We start from the raw sequence: 18,407 nt of genomic DNA, 5'->3' as shown, positions 1-18,407 counted from the left end.
TGACACTACTTTGTGGCATGTTTGCATCCACAATAACTGCAATATACTCCTGTATACTCTGTACTCTGGCCAGAACCCTTCTGTCGTGACCCACTGGAGCTCGACGAACTGCTCCCTGATCTTTTGAACTGTTTGCCTTTCACTTTTAACTGGTCTTTCCTCCCGCTACTACTACCACCACTCTCAAATCAGGTAGGGGGTTGAACTGAAGGTTGTGGCGGTCTCGGAGTCGGAGCGTCATACTAAAGTCATCGTTGCTTAATCAGGCCTGCTTCTGCTCCCTTGGCTCTATTCAAGGCATCTGAAAAATTGTTGGGTCTGCCGGCATTCACCATGGTAAAGATATCCGGATTCAAGCCATTGATAAACTGATCTGCAATGTCCTCGTCACTCTCTGCGACGTGAGGAGCAAATCGGAGCAATTTCGAAAAATTTGCCACATATTCTTAATATTCAGCTGTCCCTGTCTCGGATTGGCAAACTCGGCACCTTTATCTTTTCTGTATGACACGGGAAAGAAACGTTGATAGAACTCTGCTTTAAAAACTTTCCAAGTGATCTCTGTGCCACGATGCTCCAACGCTCGTTTTGTGGTAAACCACCAATTCTTTGCGACTTCATGTAGTTGATGCCCAATTAACTTCACTCGGCGTTCATCGGTACATTCAAGAGATTCAAATAACATCTCAATGTCTTCAAACCAGCTTTCGCAATCCATAGCGCTCTCAGTACCTTTCAGTGTCGGCGGTTTGAAGGATTGAAACTGTTTCAATAGTGTCTCCATCGGTGTTGCAGTAACATCCATAGGATCATTAGAAGTACTACCCTGTTTTGGTATCGGACGTGTAGGCACTGCTGCTCTTCGAGGAGGCATATCTGATTATCAAACAGATTAGTACACAATCTATACAATCTGTCTCAGTCCTCCTCTGATCATATAACTCTGATCCAGAATCGTGTCTGATTCATTTTATTCTTAATACATGTCGCAATCAATCAGATAAGCAAATAAACATGTATTACCGCAAGAAACATGCTTTCATATAGAACATATGTAAATCAACATACAATTAATAGCATGCTAGCATCATCAAAGCAAGGAAGACGACTCGATCTACCCCGCTCATTCACTTCTAATTCAGTCTAAAGGATCTATCGCTCTGATACCACCTGTTGTGGGGACCCGGGCTCTAACTCAATTGTCTTTGGGATTAATTGGATCTTTGCTAGAAAATTTGGGTCAAAATTTTGCTTTTAATATAAAAAACAATTGTATATAAATCATACATCAACGTTTTCTCTATTTTTATTTCAACAAACATTGGTACATGTCTTGTTCCATTACCATCATACAAACTAGCGTTTAAAACAAACTACATAGCAAATGTAAAACTACTAGTTCATCTTCTACGCCCGAAATCACCACGCTATCCAATCTCAGTCACGCTCTCCTTGACCCTGATCCTGTCCCACCTGTTGTCATGCACACATACAGACACAACAACAGCCGTATACTCCGGTGAGAAAAAATCCCAGTATAAAACATGTATACATGCATGTCATGCAATTACATACAAAATCATTACACATAAATCAGTATTTATGACACATTAGTGAATACAGATAAAACTTTTCGACTCTTATTCTTTGACTCGACTCATATCTAAGCCTACGGATACCGGTGTAAATAAGACGTAACAAGTCTCCCACTTACTCTCTCAATCGGGGTTGTGGTACGTCTTATTCTTGGACTTCGGTCCGTTCTGTATCGAATATCTACAATAGGAGTCGATCTTATCCTACGTACATCGATATCACTGAACATTCGGTATCTTGGCATATCTGCCAACGACTCACCTATCTAATGTGCATTGCTATAACTCTATAAACAAGGCATAACCATATCAAATTACAAACAATCTAGTATGTGATTTTGAGAAATTCAAATAGAATCTAATTTGAGTTGTGTCTTCCCAAATCAACATTGAATTATACCTTTCGTTGTTCAATCTTTGTCGATTTCGAAGTCTTGACATCGAAACTTGTCGAGATCGATCTGAAATAACATATTCAATAGATACAAGATCAACATTCAGCTCAAACCAATACATGTAAGTGTCAGTATTCACTTTCGGTACATTTTGACGGTATAAAGGCGTAATCTTGCGATACCGGTCAACTCAAACATCAAAATCAATAACAATAACTCATAATCATCACAAACATGTTCCATAATCTCAAAATCCACATAACTCAACTCAAGACATGCTGGAATTTGAACAAAAATCGCATATCATATCCGTTCTTCGATCCAGTTACGAATATAAGTTCACAATAATCGTAAGAACACATAATAGCAATCAAAATTTGATTTCCCCCAACATCTCAACTTCAAAACATGCTGAAATGTAGAAATAATTACATCCTTTGGTAGCTAGTAATGCGAGGATAAATAATCTAGGCTCGGATTCAAAATCTGTTGGTCGGATCGTTCAAAACCAACAATCTAAGCTATGAAGAAACTTGAGGAACTTTTCATGGATTATCTCGGTGCTTTGTTGTTGAATGTCTGAAAGAATGAAGGTGATTACATTTTAAATGCATGGGGAAGACATGTGGCTTATTTTTCATTCTGCACGTTGCGCCGCGGGTGCGCTAGCCATTGGACCGCGGGTGCACTGAGCGTACTATACCACTTTCAAAAAATTCAGAAGAGACGACCGCGGGTGCACTGGCTCTTGGACCGTAGGTACACAGCCCTTACTGTCCCAACACCGCGGGTGCGGTAGTGTTTCTGGCGCGGGTGCGGTGTCTTTTTGCCACTAAACTCAAATCGCAGCGTCGCTTCTCCATGTATGTTCTTCCATTCCCTTATTCATAATATCTGATAACTCAAAAGTATCAAACTAAAATCTCGTACATTACATGACCACATGCTAAAAGAGTGCCCACAATGGAAGCAGCCCACACAGGGCAGAGTGTTCTCCGTGCATGCTCAGGAGACGAACCCAGACACTACACTACTGACCGGTAAAATTTTATACCTAAGCTCAGTATAATTTTTCCTTGCATGTGGAATTTTAGTTGGGATTATTAAGGTGTTAGTAATATTTTGAGTGATTTGAGATAGTAATTTTCTGCTATATTTGAGGTTAATGTTAGAATTTTTGGGATATAAGTTTGTGTTGTGCTAACGTCTCTTAGGAAATATTTTCATTAAGAGAATAGCCACTCAGGCCCTGATAGACTCAGGAGCCACCCATTCTTTCATATCAGAAACGTTTGCTAGTCACTTGGACATCAAGACCATCGGCCTTGACGTGAATTACTCAGTGACAATCCCATCAGGGAAAGAATTATCAGCTACTAGTGTGGTCAGGGACATTTATCTGGAATTACACGGCCATCTAGTGTATGCCGACTTGATTGTCTTGCCAATGCCAGAATTCGACATTATCTTGGGGATGGACTGGCTGACGAGGAACAGAGTCTTGATCGATTTTCAGAAGAGATCAGTTTTGGTTAGACCGGTGGGCATGGAACAGTTCCTGTTTGAACCAGCCAGATGGAGAAATTTCCCTCGCATGATTTCTTGCATGCAGGCACGGAGACTCATTTCCAAGGGGTGTCAGGCTTTCTTGGCCAGTATCATTTCAACACCTGACATACCAACTCCGTCACTATCAGAGGTGACAGTGGTTAGAGACTTCCCAGACGTCTTTCCTAACGACATCACAGGTCTTCCACCAGAAAGAGAAGTGGAGTTTGCAATCGATCCCATGTCAGGCACTGTGCCAATCTCTAAGGCACCATAAAGGTTAGCCCCAACTGAAATGTTAGAGCTCAAACAGCAGATTCAAGAGCTTCTAGACAAGGAATTCATTTGCCCTAGTTTCTCACCGTGGGGCGCACCAGTGCTTTTTGTGAAAAAGAAGGATGGGAGTATGAGGCTGTGCATCGATTACCGAGAGTTGAACAAGGTAACGATAAAGAACAAGTATCCACTTCCAAGGATCGAAGACTTGTTTGATCAGTTGCAGGGAGCCACGATGTTCTCTAAGATAGATCTTCGATCAGGGTATCACCAGCTGAAGGTGAAAAGCGCAGATGTTCACAAAACAGCCTTCAGGACCAGGTATGGGCATTACGAATTCTTGGTGATGCCATTCGGACTGACAAACGCTCCAGAAATTTTCATGGACTTGATGAACCGAGTATTTCAGCCCTACCTTGATCAGTTCGTCATAGTGTTCATTGACGACATTTTTATTTACTCGAAGGGCCGTGAGGAGCACATTCAACATTTGGTGACAGTTTTGCAGACCTTACAGAGTCGCAAGTTATTTGCGAAATTCAGTAAGTGCGATTTTTGGTTGGAGAAGGTAGCATTTTTGGGTCATATTATATCTAGCAATGGGATTGAAGTGGATCCAGCCAAGGTGGCAGCGGTTAGAGATTGGGTTGAACCGAATAATGCCCCAGAGATCCGCAGTTTTCTAGATTTAGCCGGTTACTACCGTAAGTTCATTCAGGGGTTTTCGTCCATAGCAGTGCCACTCACTTCACTGACCAAGAAGAATGCTAAGTTTGTGTGGAGTGATGAATGTCAGAAAAGCTTTGATACTTTGAAACAAGCTCTCATTTCAGCACCAGTGTTAGCCATGCCAACAAGGCAAGGCGAATTTGTGCTATGCACCGATGCATCTAAGCTCGGGTTAGGCGCAGTTCTGATGCAGCAGGGTCGAGTCATAGTCTATGCCTTCAGGCAGTTGAAAGTGAACGAGAAGAATTACCCGACCCGTGATTTGGAATTAGCTGTGGTTGTCTTTGCGTTGAAGATATGGGACACTACTTGTATGACGAGAAATGCCAGATATTTACCGATCACAAGAGTCTCAAGTATTTCTTCACGCAGAAGGAACTGAACATGAGACAGAGACGGTAGTTAGAGTTAGTGAAAGACTATGACTGCGAGATTAGCTACCATCCGGGAAAGGCTAATGTCGTCGCGGACGCCTTGAGCAGGAAAGTGGCAGTTTTAGCACAATTGTCAGTACAGAGACCGCTTCAGTCTGAGATTCAGAGGTTTGATTTAGAAATTTACTGCAAGGGCAGAGCTCCAAGGCTGTCTAATCTGACAGTCCAATCATCCTTGCTAGACCGTATTCGTGCGGGCCAGCCTTCAGACGAGCAGTTGCAGAAGTGGAGGTTGAAGGATGAAGCCAAAGGCAGTGTGCTCTGCGCAGTGTCAGATGGTATTGGGAGATACAGAGGTAGAATGTGGGTGCCTAGTGTTGATTTGATCAGAGAGGATATTCTGACATAGGCACACGCATCCCCATATTCTATTCACCCAGGAGGTAACAAGATGTACAAGGACCTACAGAGTTTGTATTGGTGGCCAGGGATGAAGAGAGACATCCGTAGATTTGTGTCTGGATGCCTCACTTGTCAGCAGATGAAGGCAGAGCATCAGAGGCCAGCAGGATTGGTTAAACCACTCTCCATCCCAGAGTGGAAATGGGAGAATGTTACAATGGACTTTGTGGATGGTTTTCCAAGGTCAGTCAGGGGATCCAATTCTATTTGGGCTATAGTGGATCGACTCACGAAGTCGGCACACTTCTTGCCAGTGAAGACGACTTTCTCCGTGACGCAGTACTCTATATCAAGGAGATAGTTCGGTTGCATGGAATCCCAGTATCTATTGTGTCCGACAGGGACCCGAGGTTTACATCGTCCTTTTGGAAGAGCTTACATGCAGCCATGGAGACGAAATTACTTTTCAGTACAGCTTTTCACCCGCAGACAGATGGCCAGTCTAAGCGAGTGATTCAGATTTTGGAGGATTTATTTCGGGCCTGTATGATCGATTTCCAGGGGACTTGGGAATCAAATTTACCTCTAGTGGAGTTTACCTACAACAACAGTTTCCAATCATCTATAGGTATAGCTCCCTACGAGGCGTTGTATGGAAAGAAGTGCAGATCACCAGTTCATTGGGATGAGGTTGGTGAAAGAGCAGAAATTGGCCCAGAGATAGTTCAGCAGACTGCAGATGTGGTGGTCAAGTTTCGAGACAGAATGAAGACCGCCCAGAGTAGCCAAAAGAGCTATGCCGATACGAGAAAGAGAGATCTCGGGTTTGCCGTAGGCGACCAAGTTTTTGTCAAGATAGCATCCATGAAGGATGTTATGAGATTCGGGAAGAGAGGCAACCTGAGTCCGAGGTTTATTGGACCGTTTGAGATTCTTGACAGAGTTGGGACACTAGCCTATCGTGTTACCCTTCCGCCGAATCTGGCCAGGGTACAAAATGTGTTCCACCTCTCGATTCTGAGAAAGTATCTAGCTAATCTTTCGCATGTTCTGAGCTACGAGCCTTTGCAGTTGGCTGAGACCTGTCTTATGAGGAAAGACCTGTCCAATTCCTAGACAGATAGGAGCGTACACTTCGGAACAAGGTGACTAAGCTAGTCAAAGTCCGATGGCTACATCAATCAGTAGAGGAAGCCACTTGGGAGGCAAAAGCAGATATGAGGATTCGCTACCCGGAGTTGTTCGGTAAGATTTAATTTCGAGGACGAAATTTTTATAAGTGGGGGAGGAACTGTAGTGCCCAAATTCAGTACACGTATAACCCATGCATTTATTTAATTATTAAAGCATTTATTTAAGTTTAAATTGAGTATTAGCCATGCATGATTTATTTAAATGCATTGTTTTAATTATTTATGTTTATGTGATGAACGTTAAAATGTTTTTCGAGTTCCATGTTCAGGCGATTATTCGAGGCGGGATCGAGGAAAAGACCGGGGACGATTCTTGGCAATTTAAAATGCGGTATTTTATTTTAAAAGCTAGGAAGTGGCATTTTAAATAATTTATTAAGTTTTGTATTTTAAAAGCCTTATTTATGTATTTAGTAGTTTAAGAGTTTAGAACTTTTAAAATTTGTGCGTAATTATTTTAATTGAGGAGTTTGATTTAATTAGTGTGTGTTAACCTTTAATTAGTATTTTAATTAGTTAATTGAGCACTAATTTCTCCTAATTAAAAATCCACACACACGTTACACACACTCACACGCACTTACATATTTTTACACACACTAGAATTCCCCTAACACACACACTATCTCTATTCAGATTTTTATATTTTGAGAGAGTGAAAACCTAGGGTTCTTGTGAAACTCAGCAGCCGCCCCTCCCTTCATAGAATTTCAACACTTTTCGGTGAGTTTTATTGCAAGAAAGTCGAGCCGCAAGTCGTCTCGGATCAACCTCGCTTCTTTCCCGCGTCGATGTCGTCGTTACGATGTTTTTAAATATCAAAAGGCACGTATAACCTGTTATTTCTGCATCGATCTTGTCATATTATGCGTTGTGTTATGTTTATGCGTAAAAAAATTCATGTTAGTATATGCAGCAACGGCCCAATCGAAGTCCAACGAATCCCTCAACGCCAAGTAAGTATGTTTAGGGGTGTCAAAATGTGACACGACCCGTCAACCCGACACGACCCAACATGAAAAAAATCATGTTTGGGTTGGGGTTTTTCGGGTTCGGGTTGGGTGGATTCGGGTTAGTGCCATGTTAGGCGGGTTTCGGGTTGGGTCTGGTTGGGTTGGGTCGCGGGTTGACCCGCGAACTTTTTTTTAGAATATTACCAATATTTTTATATATTGTATGTTTGAACAAAATTTATTGTATATATATGATAAATTTTCATCATTTAATATTTATTTTGCATATTTTTATTTTTTTAACAATTTTTTATTTGATTTAGTAAATATACTTTTAATTTTCTACGATTAAACTTTCAAATTTAAATCAAAATTTTTGTTATTATGTGTTTAAATTAAAATATTATTATTATTTTTTATTTTTTTGAATATTTTTCATTAATTTTTTTTAAAAAATTTAATAAAATTCGGGTTAGGCGTGTTAGACGGGTTGAGTCGGGTTATACGGGTTCGTGTTTGCTTCGGGTTCGGGTTGGGTTCAGGTTGAAAAAAAATAATAAAAAAATTCACGGGTTGACCCGAAACCCGACCTAACCCACCCGATTGACACCCCTAAATATGTTGACGTGCAAAAGAAAATATTTCAAGTTTTTGAGGTATGCTAAATGTCTTGTGACCAAATTATGAATGAGTTTGGAAGTCGGTGAACGTGGCCGAGGACCTCTCCACCCCGTTAAATTAGGAACGGGTTTAGATCAGGATATGAAAGCGTTAAATTATGAACGGGGACCTATCACGCCCATTAAATTATGATCGGGGATCTCATGTATGTGGCAGTGGATACGTCCCTGTCAGCCCAGTACTGTGGTTTAGTTTGATCAGGCGAAATGTGTTATGGGTCACTTGCTTTGAAACATCCTCTACGTAAAATGATGAAGTTATGTATGTTAAAATATGTTTAAGTATGCAAGAATGTTTAAGAAAAGTTTATGTTGATGGCACGTCTAAGTAGGTATGTACGCATGTTCAAATTTTATCTTGCTAGTTCAAGTTTAAAGTATGTATGTCCTATTTTAAAGTTGCGTGTGTCTTATTATGTAGTACTTGTTACTTCCAGTTTATAAGTGTTGAGTCTTTAGACTCACTAGACTTGATCGATACAGGTGAGGATTTTTATGAGGAGACAGGAGGTGGGGACCAAGAAGCAGGATTGGATTGAGCGGGAGGCTAAACCCGAGGACCGCCATGTTTTTAAGTCTTTATGAAAATGTTCAAAAACTTTTGTCAAACTCTATTTTTAGACCTTTTTTTACGACAAATGGTTGAGACGTAAAATTATTTTTTTCAAATTTTGAACGTTCATGTTTTATTTAAGAAAATTTTGAAATTTTCCGCAAATTTTGAATAGTAAAAGTACGGTACATTACAGCTCAGTTGGCGGGTGATGATGTCGCTGATATCCCCGTCGTCTGATACCGGGGTAATACGTAGATGTATCCATCGACCTACAGCTAATACGAAAGTCGTAATTTAGAATCTGAATTCAATAAAAAAAGAAATGTATACATATATGATGAAAAGGAAAAAGTATCACTACAAGAAAAAAGGAGAAAGACAACGATTTTTAACCGTTGTCGTAGGTCAAAAAAACTGTTGTTAAAGCCACTGTTGTTAAATGGTGCGCTCAAAGACAACGGTGAAAAATCGTTGTCGTAGACATCAAAGACGACAGTGAAAAACTGTTGTTGTAGGTCTTGTAAAACCGTTGTTAAAGGCACTGTGGTTAAAAAGGTGCGCCCAAAGACAACGATGAAAAACCGTTGTCGTAGACGTCTAAAAACGACGATGAAAAACCGTTGTCGTAGCATTGAAAAATCGTTGTTAAACAAAATTTTGCGACAGTTTTTCTAAACAACTCCGTCGCTAATAGCATCGGTTTTGGTTGTCCGTCGCTAATTAGCGACGGTTTGTATTATGATTAGCGACAGTTTTTGTTATGATTTTCGTCGCTATTGTTTTCCGTAAAATAAAAAAAAATACGGTTATAGTTTTATAAACTTAAAAAAAAAAGAACTAACAATCTTACTAAATTAATATATTTATAATCTTTAACTTAAAATTGAAGTTTAAGGAAAATTGTAGACAAAATGTGGAAGAAAAAAAAATTTTGAAAAGTGAAACTGACTAAGGAAATGACTTAGGTGTGTGAAGAAAGTGACTAAGAACGCGGATATTTATAGACACTTGTGCGACGGTATTTGAATAAACCGTCGCTAGTAGCGAAGTTTTATGGATAAACCGTCGCTATGAGCGACTACTGTAATAGAACCGTCGCTATTTGCGTCGGTTAACTACACCGCCGCTATGAGCGACGATGTTTTAAACAACCGTCGGACACATTTACTTAGCAACGGTTGTTTCGTCGCTAATTTAAAACGTCAAGAACATAAAAATGCGACGGTTTTACGAATAGTCGCTAAATTACATCGGCGACGGTATGCTAAAAACCGTCGCTAATTTTAGCGATGAACAGGCTGGAATTGTCGCTAAAGTTCGCGACAGGTTTTTTCAAACTGTCGCTAAATTTAAATTAGCGACGGTAATTTATAAAATCGTCGCTAAATATTAACCGATATTTTAAAAAAAATTAGAAACTACAACAACGTTTTTTCAAAAACCATTGTCTTTAACCAAATAAAACACTAAGAAACGACAACGTTTTAAAAAACCGTTGTCGTAGTTAAAAAACCATCCGAAAGACAACGGTTTACGCAAACCGTTGTCTTTGACCCTTGACAGAATCTTATATAGACAACGGTTTTTGAAAAAACGTTGTTGTAACCCAAAAAAACCATCCAAAAGACAACGGTTTTTAATAAATGTTGTCTAAGAGTTTTTTTTGGGCTACAACAACGGTTTTTAGGCTACGACAACGGTTTTTGTTAAAACCGTTGTTGCAAGAAAAAAGACAACGGTTTTAATAAAAACCGTTGTCGTATGAGGGTTGATTGATTGAAATTTTTCTTGTAGTGTATATGATGAAAAGAAAATGTTTAAAGTTAACGTTCATGAAAAGCTATTTTATTAAAAATAGTTTCACTGTTGCTTATGAATGTATATGTATTACTTGCTATCATAGTTAATATTTGCTGAGTCAATAGATTCAGTAGGTGTGATCGATGCAGGTGAGCATGATATTGATGTAGGACTTAATGGTTGAACTAACTGGACTGCAGGTACACACAACTCGAAGACCATCGCTAGTTTTTCGCAAAAATTATGTTTATGATTTAGGATTACGTTAAAGATTTTTATCTCTTATATGCTTTTGAGAGGTTTTGAGAGGATCTTAGAGTTAAGTTTGTTTTGTAAATAATGTTAGCTTAGGGTTGTTTTGATTTACGATTTTACGTTTTGCATTTGCATACTTTTGAGATTTTCAAATAATAGATTGGTTGGTTATTTATAAATTGTGGAAAGGTATTTTAAAAATATGTGTGTTCATATTTAGCTGAAAGCTTAAAAAAGAAAAAAATAATTTCCTATTATATTTTAAAAAAACGAGAAGTGAATATTTTAATAATGATAATAACAATATATTACGGTAGTGTTTGGTTCGGGTGATTAGGAGGGATTGATTATTTTATCCTACCTAGTCAGTCGTTTGGTTCGCGTGATTATTTAACCAAGTCAATACCTCCTATGAATGATTAGGTTATATTAGGTGGGTTAAAATAATACCTCCTCACCCCCTAGGATTATTTATCCAAATCTTAATCCTTCCTATTTTCCAATTTTACCCTTCTCCTATATCCAAACTCACCACCACTTCCCGCCATGACCGCCGCCACCGGCCACCGCCCGCCGCCAGACCACAGCCGGCCGTCGTCGGCCGTCGCCGGAAGACCACCCACCGCCGACGTCGCCGGTCGTCGCCGCCGCCACCCACCGCCGACGTCGACGGCCGCCAGACCACCCACCGCCGGCGTCGCCGGCCGTCTCCGTCAGACCACCCACCGCCGGCGTCGCCGCCGTACCCCCGCCGTCGAACTACCGCCGTCGCCGCCGGAGTGGAAGAAAAAAAAAGAATGGGCAATTTTGTCCTTTCATCAAAAAATTCAAAATTATCCGCACTTAAAAATCATACCAAACATAACATCATATAATACATTCCTACAACAATCATTTTCTTTATCATTTACTTACTAATCATTATTTTATTTTATCCTTCAAACCAAACACAGCCTACAAGAACTAATGTAGTTTGAGCTGGTTTAACTGTAGCCAAAAAAGGTCGAAATCATTTTTATGATCAATGTTCCACATTTGATATAAATAGTCATTAGATACTTTTATTAAACAATGACTTTCAAATCGTCCATCTTTAACAGCTTCCTATTCATTTGTCTAATTTTCATCTTTCTGTTTATGAATAATAAAATATTCAATTTATTTGCTAATATGTTCAGAATTTATTTTCAAATAAAAAGCTCGCGATTTACTAAAAATACCAGACATTCTCTTTCAAAGATTGTCCATGCTCAAATTCCTTCCTAATATTATGCTTTTTATAGTTCATTAAATTAAATACATGGCATTAACTTTATAATTAATTATAATATTAAATGTTTTTCAATTTATCAAAAAATAAATTAATGACACGAGTAATAATACAATTCTAACTATTTTAAATTGTATTTGCATAGATAAATTTTTAAAATATGAATTTCAAATATATTAAAATATATATTTTTTTAAAAAAATCATACTCCAAATCAACATGTTACATATTTATATAATATTTCATATTAATTAAAATAAATATCAATTTTATCAAATAATAATATTTAAAATTAATAATATTTATAATAATATTTAAAATTAATAATATTTAAAATTCATTTTATAACTAAAATATAATTAATATTTAAAATTAATAATATTTAAAATTCATTTTATAACTAAAATATAAATAATTATAAAATATTTGTTATTTAACAATAAAATTATAATAATATTTAAAATTAATAATATTTATAAGTAATACTCAACAAAAAGGAAGTTATAACTTCTCAAAATTCATTATCAAAAAGATTATATCTATTGAAGAATGGGGTATATCTCCATATAATCTAAAGGAGAAATAAAAGAATGAATAGATCTTGATCTAGCATAAATAGAAGATTGTAATAATCTTCTTTGCTCATTATTAAACTGTATTTGAACAGATCCTTAATTATTTTGAATAACGTTGTAAATCTCTATTTATTATAGGATTTCTAGGAACAGCTTGTTCAATTATCCAGTTTTCTGGAAATTCAATTTCTTCCCATTTTATAGATCTTCTAGTTGTAATATTAGATCTATTAAAATTTGTTTCTATAAGAATAGTTTCATTTAATTTTTTATCTATTCTTTTACACATAGGATTCAGTGTAAATAATGGTTTATAATAAATACGATAACAAATACATATAACTTCTGTTCCAGGAGTATAATTATAAACATGAGTTTTAACATTTAATGTTAAAGAATCTAATATATTAATATCAGACAAAGATAAAGATAAATTTGGATAAACATCAAAATATACTGGACCATGAGCCAGACTAGATTGAATTATTCCTATAAGGGATTGTTTCCAATTCAAATTTCTACCATCTCTTAAAGCTGCTATGAAGCTTTCTGGTAAACCTTCTAAAGTTAAAGGTCTAAAAGCAATTTGAATTAATCCTATATGAATAAATTTATAATTTTTCATATAAGCCATAATATCTTTATTGTTTAACAATCTAATAACCATTTCTTCATTATGAAGAGGTACTGATGATTCTGTAGTTTTAACTACTTGTTTAAAACCAATTCTTTCAAAGGTTCCTAGCTTATAGATCATTTTAGATTCTATCTTAGGAATAGTCCATTTATTTAATAAATCTAAATTTTCAGGTAAATCATATTCTTCATTTAAACTGTTATGAAAAGTTTCTTTTAAACTGAAAATATTCATTTGAATAAAAAGTGCTAAATTATTAACCAGACTATTTCCAAGGCCCTGATACCATCTGAGGCTTGGAATCAAAGAGGAATCTGATACGTGGCATTGTTTTACCAAACTTTTCCTTAGTGGCTTTCGCACACATGGAGTTTATTGGTTTCCAGCCTATATACCATCTTCAACTCATATTGAGATAAGAAAATGAGAAATTTAAATTCCAGAATAATAATGAATATAAGATTCTTGTTTGGAATTTTACAAAACATAAAAAGATTTATGAAAGATATTCCAAAGAAATTAAACAACAGAGGATTTACCGAGAGCCCAAAGAATCATAAATTCATAAAAAATCACCCATAAACGCCTTAAACGTCATTTCTCGGCTAAGCAGGCTGAAGGGCTACAACATGAATTTATTTTTCCCGGATAAACTCGAACCTTGTGTTCACCATTTCCTGGTTCATCTTCTTACCTTATGTTCTAACCAAAGACTCTTATATTACATTAGATTCCAGAAATTTAAATAAATCTTTTATTATGTCAATCTGATTCCAAGTTTCACATAAATATAGATCATGTCATAGTAAGGTAATAATTTAGCACAAATGCTTTAGCCTGTCATTCAGGCTAATCTCTGAAATATAAATTAAAAATAGTAAATAAAAACAGAAAATAAAAACAGTAAACTTACAAAGTTGTAAACAGAACTTCAAACTTTTATTGATTAACTTAAGAAAGGTTGTATACAAGAGAGAGTAGAGAGGGGAGCAAACTCGACCGTGTCCTTCTAAAGACACAGAATGATCCTATAAATAGATAGAAGAGCCGGACATGAAACCCCGGATTCCATCTTCAAATAAAAATAGTACAATACTTTATTAAAGTATATTAAAGCATGCTATAAATTCAAAAAGTCTACAGTGTTATGCCACCCACTTTTTGTCACGATATGCCATGATGAGATGTGATATTCCACCAGCTTCAGATTCTTCATCTGACAATTTTAATCTTCTTTAATATTTTCTTTTAAAGAATTCTTCAAATTCTCAAAAATATCATTTATTTGAGAAAATTGAGGAATATCATCCTCAGGGTTTTGAGCATCATGCATCTTCATTAGATGAATAAATTGATTGTCACTTGATTCGGAAGCCATTGATTTATCTGATTTTGAATCTGAGCATCCAATGTTGGAGTATAAATCCTTTTTCATTTCCTCAATATAAACTTCAATCATCTTTTCTTTGGAATAGATGTCAGAATATTTCTGAGTCAAAATCTTGAAGGGACTCATAGAGTCTTTCTCTTTTTCCTGTTGATTATGAAATTCTTTCTGAGCTGGATCTTATAGTAACATTTTATCCCAGAATTTAGTATAACTGACTCTTTTTAAACAAAGGATACCTTCTTCAGTATAATCACATTCTGGTTGTCATCTCCAGATCCATGGAATTCCAAATTCCATGAAGAATAGACATAAAGTCTTGCCGTCAATCCAATGTTCAGAAAAGGATTTCTTTATGCATGGGGACACATTTAACCATGTATTCATAGGTTTTATAAAAACCTCTGGCAAAATCTTTGCAGATGGACCAAATATTTTCCACCATATATAAAACCAATTTGGAATAGTATGATGAAAAATATTTTCACATATCTTCAGAAACCAAGTATGTTTCTTCTTTTCATTTTCATAAAATAAAGTTTTATTAAAACTTTCAACGTAATCCCAAAAATTGAATTTGAAACTCATTTTATGAGGTTCAGAATAAAATTCTTTTTCAACTAATGGAGATATACCCCATTCCTCAATAGATATAATCTTTTTGATAATGAATTTTGAGAAGTTATAACTTCCTTTTTGTTGAGTATTACTAAAAAAGTGAGTTATATCAACACTTTTTGTAGAAATAAGAAGATTTTCATAAAATCCTCTTTGCTTATAAGCACCATATACATATGATGTATTGGTTAAATATCTGTCCATGATAGTCCATGGAGTTTTCTCCCATTGAAGATCTTTTTCTTCTATAAGAAGAATTAATTCACGATGTTTTGTCTCTGTATAAAGAGCTGAATCATTATCATCTTCTTTTATAATATTAGCATATGATGCTGAAGACTGAGAATCTGTATTATTCTTCTTCTTTTGTTTCAAAAATTCTTGAAACTCATTATATAATTCAGTATCCTACTCAGTATTACTGGCTGATGAACTAGATAAGTTCTGGGCTATTAGCCTCTGTTTGCCATGTTATGCAATGATATTAGGGGATTTTCCCCTACCACCTCGCCCTCTATAAGAGGACTCTCCTCTTCCTCGGGAATACATATTTGTAAATGAAAACATTAGGATAAATATTCTCGAGTTAAAAAATCAGGTAGATGATTATCTTCACCTTTTTTATAAATAATCTCAAAATCAAAAGGAGCTAAATGAGCATGCCATCTCGCAAACATTTGTTTAGATACATCATGTTTGAAGTCTTTATTAAACATAAATTTTGCAGATTTGCAGTCAGTTTTTATAATAAACTTTTGATTGTATAAATCATCTTGAAATTTTAAGATACATCTAACAATAGCTAAAATTTCTTTTGCTACTGTGGAATAATTTTTCTGGGCATTATTCCATTTCCCAGAATAAAATCTTATAAGATATTCTTGTTTATTTTGGGGATCCTTTTGTTTTAAAATTCCACCAAAACCTATATCCGAGGCATCTGTTTCTACAATTTTATCCCATAAAGGATTTGCCAGCATAAGACAAGGAAGATTCTTAACTTTATTTTTAATAATCTGAACAGCTTTAGTATGCTTATCTGTCCAAGGTAAAGGATTTTTTTTAAGTCTATCATATAAGATAGCAGAATCTTTAGTAAGATTTTGAATATAAGGAGAAATATAATTTAGACTCCCTAAAAATCTTTGTAACTGAGTTTTATCAGTTATTATATCAGGAAATTTTGAACCAAATTCAATACTTCTTTGAATAGGAATTATTTTTATTTTTTCAATCATATGACCAAGAAAACAAATATTAGTTTGAAATAAAATCATTTTAGATTTTGAAATAACTAATCCATTTTTTATAACAATATTTTTAAACATTTCTAAATGTTTAAAATGTGTTTCAATGTCATTTGAAAATACTAAGATATCATCTATATAAACAATTATAAAATTGCTATAATTATAAAAAAATATCATTCATTATTTGTTGAAATTCTGAAGGGGCATTTTTAAGGCCAAATGGCATTACTGACCATTCATAATGTCCTATTGGAACATTAAAAGCTGTTTTATATCTATCAGATTCTTTTATTTGAATCTGCCAAAATCCTGATTTTAAATCATATTTTGAAAATATTATTGCATGAACTAATCTGTCTAATAAATCTTTTTTATTAGGAATAGGATGTCTAATCCATTTTAAAACCTTATTAAGGGGTTTACAGTTAATGACTAATCTAGGAACACCTCTTTCTTGTTCAGAATGTTTATTAACATAGAAAGCAGTACATGACCAAAGAGATTGAGAAGGTTTTATTAAACCTTTATCTAATAAAGAATGAATTTCATTCTTGCATAATTCTAAATATTCAGAATTCATTTGACAAGGACGAGCCTTAGTAGGAATATTTCTTTCCTGAAAATCATCTTCATAAGGAAGAGAAATAATATGTTTTTTTTCTATCCCAAAAAGTATTAGGAAGATCATTACATATTTCTAATGAAAATTTATTATAAATAGTTTTTATTTTTTCTTGTAATTTAGGATTCTGTAATTTATCATCAATTGTAAGAAATTTTATTTCTTCTTTTAAAGAATTTATTTGAAAGGTTTTTCTTTCAATCTGTTCTTGTAATTCATTTAAAATTCTATGAACAGGTTTAGTTATAAACTTAAAGGAAATAGGATTACCTTGAAAAGTTTCTATAATACCTGTTTCATCAACATAGGTTAAAGGATATATTTGATAAATAAAAAGAAGACCAAGTATAAGTTGGCTAGAAATATCTTTCGCTAGTAAAAAACTGGTTTGAATACAGTTTTTATCTTTGCAAATATAAGCTGTAGGTAATTTATAATTTATTTCTAAAGGTTCTCCTCCTGCATGAGAAAGAGAATGAGTAGTTTTATGAAAATATTTTGTAGGAATTAATCCTTCCTGTATAACATTTAAATCTGCACCACTATCTATCATAGCAATGAAATTCTTTTTATAAGAATTATCAATTAATAAAGTAATATTAGTATACCATTTTTGAGATATTATCATACTCAAAACAGATAAATGTTTCTGATTATTATCAGGAAAGGAAATATCTTGAATATTTTCAAAACTTTCAGAAATTGAATTATTATTATTTTCAATTACTGAAATACGATAATTTAAACTATTATTGTTATTATGTAAAAAATTTACTTGTTCTTTTAGATTATCAATCTCTTTAACTAAATCCTGTATAGTAACTGGATTTTGTTAACTATATTTTTTCTGTAAAAGGTTTTTTACTTCTTTCATAGAATAAGCTTGTTATTGTTTAACAAGAATGTTATTATCATTACTACTTGTTGAAACAGTATTTTCCATTTGATCAATAATTGTAGATTTTAGTATGGGATCCTTAATCATTTTAAGGAATTCTAAAATATTATTATTAGTTAAAACATTAATATTCAAATCTTGAAATTGAGACATAAGTTTATAAAACTCATCATTTTTATTATTATCCTCTATAGGATTAATACAAGATTTTCCTTGTATACAATTATTGCATTCTTCTAAATCAGAAATATCTGATTCATTATCCAGAATTTCTTCTGAATTGTAGGATTCTGAATAATTCTCAGTTTCACTATCAGAATTATTATTTGAATCCATTATTATTTTAAATAATGTTTCTTTTAAATTATCATCTATTTCTAAATTATTAATTTTG

Source organism: Primulina eburnea, chromosome 12 (assembly GCF_022965805.1).
Source record: "Primulina eburnea isolate SZY01 chromosome 12, ASM2296580v1, whole genome shotgun sequence".
NCBI classification, from domain to species: Eukaryota; Viridiplantae; Streptophyta; class Magnoliopsida; order Lamiales; family Gesneriaceae; genus Primulina; species Primulina eburnea.
This window is presented reverse-complemented; position numbering follows the sequence as displayed.